At 41.2% G+C, this 8431-nt stretch overlaps 1 non-coding gene across 1 annotated transcript; it reads left to right on the top strand.

The window, feature by feature from the left end:
- The first annotated feature begins 932 nt into the window (after positions 1 to 932).
- LOC131907609 (U6 spliceosomal RNA) lies at positions 933 to 1039 on the top strand. Its single transcript, XR_009378498.1, has one exon. It is a non-coding gene; the product is annotated as a U6 spliceosomal RNA (small nuclear RNA).
- Positions 1040 to 8431: the final 7392 nt, after the last annotated feature.

The following is an 8431-nucleotide window of genomic DNA, read 5'->3' as shown; positions in this document are numbered from 1 at the left end:
TGTTTTTCTCTGCTGAGTAGTATTCCATTGTGTATATGTACCACATTTTGTTTATCCATTCTTCAGTTGAAGGGCATCAAGGTTGGATAAAGCACAGGGACAAATAGCCAAATGAACGGAAACACATGAACTATGAACCAATGGCTGAGGGGTCACCAACTGGATCAGGCCCTCTGAGTGGGTGAGACAGTTGATTGGCCTGATCTGTTTGGGAGGCATCCAGGCAGTGGGACCAGGTCTTGTGCTCATTGCATGAGTCGGCTGTTTGAAACATGGGGCCTATGCAGGATCGCTTGGTTCGGCCTGGGAGGAGGGGACTGGACCTACCTGGACTGAGTCTACCAGGTTGATCTCAGTCTGCGGGGAAGGCTTTGCCCTGGAGGAGATGGGAATGGGGGGCAGACTGGTGGGAAGGTGAGGGGGGCGGGAGGGGGAAGAACAACGAAATCCGTGGCTGATATGTAGAACTAAATTGTATTGCAAAATAAAAATTTAAAAAAAAAAAGAACATTAAGACAATTTCAGAAAGGAAAGAAAGACTTAAAGTGAATTTTGTTCATGAAAAGTTTGGTCAAATTTGCTTTCATAGGATATACCATGCTCCAAATCTCACACACACACACACACACACACACACACACACACACACGCCAATGTATACATGCCCACACTTGCATACACACTAGCACAAACACATATACAAATGCATGTACCCAGGCACATGTACACACATGTGTTCATACATACAGGCATACATATGCATGAACATACACACACACATGCATAGACGCATACACACAAATACAGACACACACAACCACCTGTACCCATGTATACGTTTACAAATACACACATGGGCAAATATGCACATAAGTACATAAAAAGTCATTCTAATGCTATTCACGCACCCTTTGTTAAAATCTATAAGTCTTGTGCTCACTTTGGCAGCACATAAACTAAAATTGAAATAATACAAGGAAGATTAGCATGGCCCCTGCGCAAGGAGGACAAGCAAATTCATAAAGCATTCCATATTTTTTAAAATCTAAAAGAAATGGACAATTTCTAAGTAGATACCACTTACCAAAGTCAAAACAAGATCAGATAAACAATTTAAACAGACCTATAACCCCCAAGACAATAGAAGCAGTCATTAAAAGTCTCCCAACCGATAAAAGCCCCAGGGCCAAGTGGTTTTAACTCAGAATTCTACCAGAATTTCAAAAAAGAGCTAATACCAACACTCCTCAAATTATTCCACAAAATAGAAACAGAAGGAACATTGCCAAATTCTTTTTATGAGGCCACAATTACCTTGATACCCAAACCATGCAAAGACTCAACAAAGAAAGAGAATTACAGACCAATCTCCCTCATGAACATTGATGCAAAAATACTCAATAAAATACTGGCAGATTGAATCCAAGAACATATTTAAAAAAATCATTCACCATGATCAAGTAGGCTTCATCCCAGAGATGCAGGGATGGCTCAGTTTACAATAAATAAACAAACAAACAAACAAATAAATAAATAAATAAATAAACTGTCAGTATAATCCATCATATAAACAAACTGGAAAAAAAAGTATGATCATCTCACTAGATGCTGAAAAAGCCTTTGAAAAAAATCCAGCACCCCTTCATGGTAAAGGTCTTGGAGAGATCAGGGATACAAGGACATACCTAAACATAATAGAGGCAATTTACAGCAAGCTAATATCAAATTAAATGGAGAGAAACTTAAAGTAATTCCAAATCAGGAATAAGACAAGACTGTCCACTCTCCCCATATCTATTCAATATAGTACTTGAAGTTTTAGCTAGAGCAATAAAACATCTAAAGTAGATCAAGGGGATACAAATTGGAAAGGAAGAAGTCCAAGTATTGCTATTTGCAGATGGTAAGATAATATACATAAGTGACCCCAAAAATTCTACTGGAGAACTCTTACAGTTAATAAACACCTTTAGCAAAGAAGCTGGGTACAAAATTATCTTTAAAAAATCAGTAGCCCGCCGGGCAGTGGTGGCACACGTCTCTAATCCCAGCAGTCGGGAGGCAGAGCCAGGTGGATCTCTGTGAGTTTGAGGCCAGCCTGGTCTACAGAACAAGATCCAAGACAGGCACCAAAACTACACAGAGAAACCTTGTCTTGAAAAACAAAACAAAACAAAACAAAACAAAAAATCAGTACCCTACTATACACAAACAATAAATGGGTTGAGAAAAAAATATCAACACCCTTCACGATAGCCACGAACAATATAAAGTATCTTAGGTTAACTCTAACCAAGCAAGTGAAAGACCTGTATGAAAGAATTTCGTCTTTGAAGAAAGAAATTAGAAAAGATATCAGAAGATGGAAAGATTGTCCCATACTCATGGATCCATAGGATTAATAAAGAAAAAATGACCATATTACCAAAAGCAATCTGCAGATTCAATACTGTTGTTGGTTGTGTTTTTATTCTTATACTCTTTGAGGGGCCTGTCACCCAGCTCCCAAATAATCACATGGAGGCTTATTCTTACTTATGAATGCCCAGCGTTAGCTTGGCTTATTTCTAGCCAGCTTTTCTTAACTTAAATTATCCTATCTATCTTTTGCCTCTGGGCTTTTGTCTTTCTCTATGCTAAATATCTTTCTTTACTTCTTACTCCATGGCTGGCTGTATAGCTGTGTAGCTGGGTGGCTGGCCCCTGATGATCTCCTCTCCTCCTTTTACACCCTGAACTTCTCTTCCCAGATTTGTTTTCCTATTTATTCTCTGTACCTGCCAGCCCTGCCTATCTTTTCTCCTGCCTGAGCTGTTAAGCTCTTTATTAGATCAATCAGGTGTTTTATACAGGCAAAGTAATGTAGCTTCACAGAGTTAAACAAATGCAACATAAAAGAATGCAACCCATCTTTGCATCATTAAACAAATGCTCCACAATATAAACAAATGTAATATATGTTCAACAAATATAACATAAAACATTACAATTCCCATCAAAATTTCATCACATTTCTTTACAGACCTTGAAAGAACAATACTCAACTTCATATGGAAAAACAAAAAACCCAGGACAGCTAAAATGGTCCTATACAATAAAAGAACTGGAGGTCTCATCATCTGCCATCCTCTATTTCAAGCTGCAATAGTAATAAAAACTATATAGTGCCGGGCGGTGGTGGCGCGCGCCTTTAATCTCAGCACTTGGGAGGCAGAGCCAGGCGGATCTCTGTGAGTTCGAGGCCAGCCTGGACTACCAAGTGAGTCCCAGGAAAGGCGCAAAGCTACACAGAGAAACCCTGTCTCGAAAAACCAAAAAAAAAAAAAAAACCAAAAAAAAAAAAAAACAACTATATAGTATTGGCATAAAATAGACAGGTTGATCAATGTAATTGAGTTGAACACCCACGTGTAAATCCACACACCTATGAACACCTGATTTTTGACAAAGAAGCCAAAATTATACAACATAAAAAAGAAAATATCTTCAACAAATGGTGCTGGTCTAATTGGATACCAGCATGTCGAAGAATGCAAATGAATCCATATCTATCACTCTTTACAAAACTCAAGTCCGAGTGGATCAAAGACCTCAACATACATCTAGTTACACTGAACCTGGTAGAAGAGAAAGTGGGGAACAGCCTCTAATACATTGGTACAGGAGACACCTTCCTGAACAGAACACCAATAGTGCTGAGACTAAGGTTGACAGTTAATAAATGGGACCTCATGAAACTGAAGAGCTTCTGTAAGGCAAAAGACATTATCAAATGGACAAAATGACAGCCTACAGAATGGGAAAAGGTCTTCACCAAACCCACATCTGACAGAAGTCTGATATCCAAAATACATAAAGAACTCAAGAAACTAGACATCAAAAAACCAAATAAGCCAGTTTAAAAATGGAGTACAGATTTAAACAGAGAGTTCTTAGGAATCTCAAATGGATGAGAAGCACTTAAGGAGATGTTCATCATCTTTAGCCATCAGAGAAATGCATATCAAAATGACTCTTTCAGAATGGCTGAGATCAAAACCACAAATGACAGCTCATGCTGGCCAGGATATGGAGCAAAGAGAACACTTCTCCATTGCTGGTGGGAGTACAAACATGTATAGCCACTTTGGAAGTAAATAATATAGGTTTCTCAGAAAACTGGGAATTGATCTACCTCAAGACCTAGCTATACCACTCTTGGGCATATACCCAAAAGGTGCTCCATCATACCACAAGGACTCTTGCCCAGCTATGTTCATAGTAGCTTTATTCATTGTCTTAGGGTTTCTATTGCCGCAACAAAACACTGTGAACAAAAGGCAACTTGGGAAAGAAATGTTTTATTTAGCTTATACTTCCATACTGCTATTCATCATGGAAGGAAGTCAAGGACAAAAATTCAAACAGGGCAGGAACCTGGAGGCAGAAGCTGAATCACAGGCCATGGAGGGGAGCTGGCTTGCTTCTCCTGGCTTGTTCAGCCTGCTTTCTTATAAAACCCAGAATCACTATCCCAGGGATAGCACCACCCACCAAGGGCTGGGTTCTCCCCCTTTGATCACTAATTGAGAAAATACCTTACAGCTGGATCTCATGGAGGCATTTTCTTAACTGAGGCTCCTTTCTCTCTGATGACTCTAGCTTGTGTCAAGTTGACATACAAAATCAGCCAGTACAACTGACCCCTATCAATTTGACACAAACACACACATCAGTATTAAGCCACAACCCTTCCTTTCTTATTTATCCCACAGGATCTTAGATAACCTTAAAAGTACCAGAGTCTTTACAAATTCAAACATATTCAAATTTCAGTCCCTTTAAAATAGCCAATCTCTTTAAAAATCCAAGTCTCTCAACTATAGGCTTCAGTTAAAAAACTCTCTTACTTCAAGAGGGAAAAATCAGGGCACAGTCACAATTACATCAAAGCAAAACAAAATTTCACCATCCACTGTCTGGGATTCACTCATGATCTTCTGGATCCCTCCAAAGAACTTGGGTTCTCTGTGCTCTCAGGAAACACTGCCCAGAAGATTTCACCTCAATAATGCTGGTCTCTTCTAATTTCTTAGCTCTAACCGACCAGTATTGCAAAGCAAAATTTTGCTTTAATAGTTCTTGTATCTTGTTAATCACTGGTTAGCTGATTCTTCAGCCCCAGCTAATCAGAACCACAGGATCTTAATTCAAAATAACAAATGGCCCCGATAGAATCATTAAATTTCCCTCTGAAACTTCACAAGCCAGGCTTCCTATATTGCTCTCAACATTTCTTATCTTCCAAGCTCCCACAGAATATCCCACAGATCTTTTAACACTCAATGGTTCTTCTAGCCCAAAGTTCTTAAACAATCCTCCCCAAAACAAGGTTAGGTCTGTCACAGCAATATCCCACTATACTGGTACCAATTTCTGTCTTAGTTAGGGTTTCTATTGCTATGAAGAGACATCATGGCCACGCCAACTCTAATAAAGGAAAACATTTAATTGGGGTGGCTCACTTACAGTTCAGAGGTTCAGACCATTATTATCATGGTGGGACATGGCAGCATGCAGACAGACATGGTACTGGAGAAGTATCTGAGAGTCCTATATCTTGCAGGCAACAGGAAGTGATCTGAGACACTTGGTGTGGCTTGAGCATATATGAGACCTCAAAGCCCACCTCCACAGTGACACACTTCCTCCAACAAGGCCACACCCACTCCAACAAAGCCATACCTCCTAATAGTGTCACTCCCTTTGGGATCCATTTTCTTCCAACATACCACATTCTACTCTCTGGCCCCCAAAGGCTTGCAGCCATATTATAATACAAAAATACATTCAGTCCAACTTCAAAAGTCTCCATAAGCTATCACAGTCTCATCAATTTTTAAAAATCCAAAGTCCAAAGTCTCTTCTAAGATTTATGCAACCTTTTAACTGTAATACCCTACAAAATCAAAATCAAAAAGCAGATCACATACTTCCAACATATAATGGCACAGGGTATATATTACCATTCCAAAACATAGGGAAAGGACCATAGCAAGGAAATACTGGACCAAAGCAAGACTGAAAACCAGCTAGGCAAACTCCAAACTCTACAGCTCCAGGTCTGATGTCAAAATACTTTTCAGATCTCCAACTCCTTTCAGCTTTGTTGAAGACAACATACTTCTTTCTCTTGGGCTATTTCCACTCCTTGTTAGCAGCTTTCCTCGGCAGGTATCCCATGATTCTGGCATCTCTAACATCTCAGGGTCCTCAAGGCATTCCAGGCTTCACCTTCACAGCTTCACATAATGGCCTCTCTAGGCCTCCATCAGGGACGCCTCTGACGCAGCAGCTTTCCTTAATCACAGGGTAAATTCCATAACCCCTTTCTTCTATCCTTAACTCGAAAGCCAGAACCACAGGGCTGAAGCTGCCAAGTTCTGCTGCTTGCTGGGGCTAGAACATGGCCCCCTTGTTCAATTACATCTTCACAGGCTTTCTGTTTTCCACCTTCCCTGCCTAAGCCTGGTTGTCCTGAAATTGAATCTGTAGACCAGGCTGGCCTCAAACTCAAAGATCCACCAGCCTCTGCCTTCCAAGTACTGGGATTAAAGGCATGCTTCACCACATCAGACTCTAAGCTTTTCTTTAGTTCCTTTTCACAAGTTGGAAATTTATCTGGGTAGGATCTTGCCCTGAGGTCACCACTCCCTTGACTCCATTTCTTATTCTGTTTGTCTCCTCAAATACAGGACTTAGCGCCATTCTACTCCCTGGAGCTCCCTTTCTCCTCAAATATTTTTCTTTGCTCAGCTTGCTCCTTTTTATTATGTCTTCATTAGAGTTAACACTAGTAACCACACAATAGAGTCTATACTAAGCTGTTTTGAGATTTCCTCTGCCAAAGGAATTAATCCAAAACTCTTCACTTAGCCCCAGGTACACTTTTTGGACAAGAGTAAAAGGCAGCCATATTCATCACCAAAATATCACAAGAATGATTTCTAGGCAACATATTAAAACTCTTCTCCTCTGAAATCTAATGAGTCACCACCACCCACCCAGTTCAAATCACCCTCAGCACCACTACCTTCCATACTCCTACTGGTATGCCAATTAGCAGTGTTTAGAGCATCCCACTGCTTTCCTAACCCAAACTTCCGAAATTCAAATTCCTCTAAACAAAAACATGGTCAGGTCTGTCACAGCAATACTCAACTTCTGGTACCAATTTGTCTTAGGGTTTCAGTTGCTGTGACAAAACACCATGACCAAAAGTCAAGATGGGGAGGAAAGGGTTTATTTGGCTTACACTTCCACACTGCTGTTCATCACTGAAAGAAGTCAAGGACAAAAATTCAAACAGGGCAGGAACCTGGAGGCAGGAGCTGATGCAGAGGGCATGGAGGAGTGCTGCTTCCCCTGGCTTACTCAGCCTGCTTTCTTATAAAACCCAGGACCACTGTCCCAGAGATGGCACCACCCCCATGGGCTGAGCCCTTCCCCTTTGATCACTAATTGAGAAAATACCTTACAGCTGGATCTCATGGAGGCATTCTCTAAACTGAGGTTCCTTCCTCTGATGATTCTAGCTTGTGTCATATTGACACACAAAACCAGCCAGTATATCCATAATAGCCAGAACCTGGGAACAATCTAGATGTCCCTCAACTGAATAATGGATAAAGAAAACATAATAATTTGAGTATTACTCAGCTGTTAAAAACAATGACATTGGGCTGGAGAGATGGTTAAGAGCACTGGCTGCTCCTCCAGAGGACTGGGTTCAATTCCCAGCACCCACGTGGCAGCTCAAAACTGTCTGTAACTCTGGTTCCAGGGGTTCTGACACCCCCACACAGACATACATGCAGGCAAGAGAAAAAGATAAAAAAATAAAGAAACAAAAACAAAACAAAACAAAGAAAAACAACCAATGACATCATGAAATTTGCTGGGAAATGGATGGAACCAGAAAAGATTAAACTGAATGAGGTAACCCAGACCCAGAAAGACAAACTTGGTATGTACTCACTCATGAGTGGATATTAGCTGTAAAGTAAAGGAGAATCAGGCTATAATCCACAGCCCCAGGGAAGCTAAGTAACAAGGGGGGCTTAAGCGGTAGGGGTGGGGAGGTAGGGGGTGGAGGGTAGAGTGGGGGGGGGTGCATGAATCTCCCTGGGAAGGAAAATAGAGTGGACATTGGCAGTGCATGTGGGGGAGTGGAGATCTGAGATGGGGTGAGGTAGGAATGGGGACAGGAGAGATTAAGTGTGGGGAGGATGGAGGGAGAGAGGACTGGAATCTGGGAGCGTCTCTGTAAGGAGCTGGAAACCTAGTGTAATGGAAACTCCCAGGAATCTGTGAGGATGACCCTAGCTGAGACTTCTAGCAAGAAGGGATTCAGAGCCTGCCCTGGCCTTCTCCTGAACCAGGCAAGACTCCA

The sequence above is a fragment of the Peromyscus eremicus genome, chromosome 3, assembly GCF_949786415.1.
Source record: "Peromyscus eremicus chromosome 3, PerEre_H2_v1, whole genome shotgun sequence".
Taxonomy (NCBI): domain Eukaryota; kingdom Metazoa; phylum Chordata; class Mammalia; order Rodentia; family Cricetidae; genus Peromyscus; species Peromyscus eremicus.
Note: the sequence above shows the minus strand (reverse complement) of the source record. Positions and strands in the feature narration are given on the sequence as shown.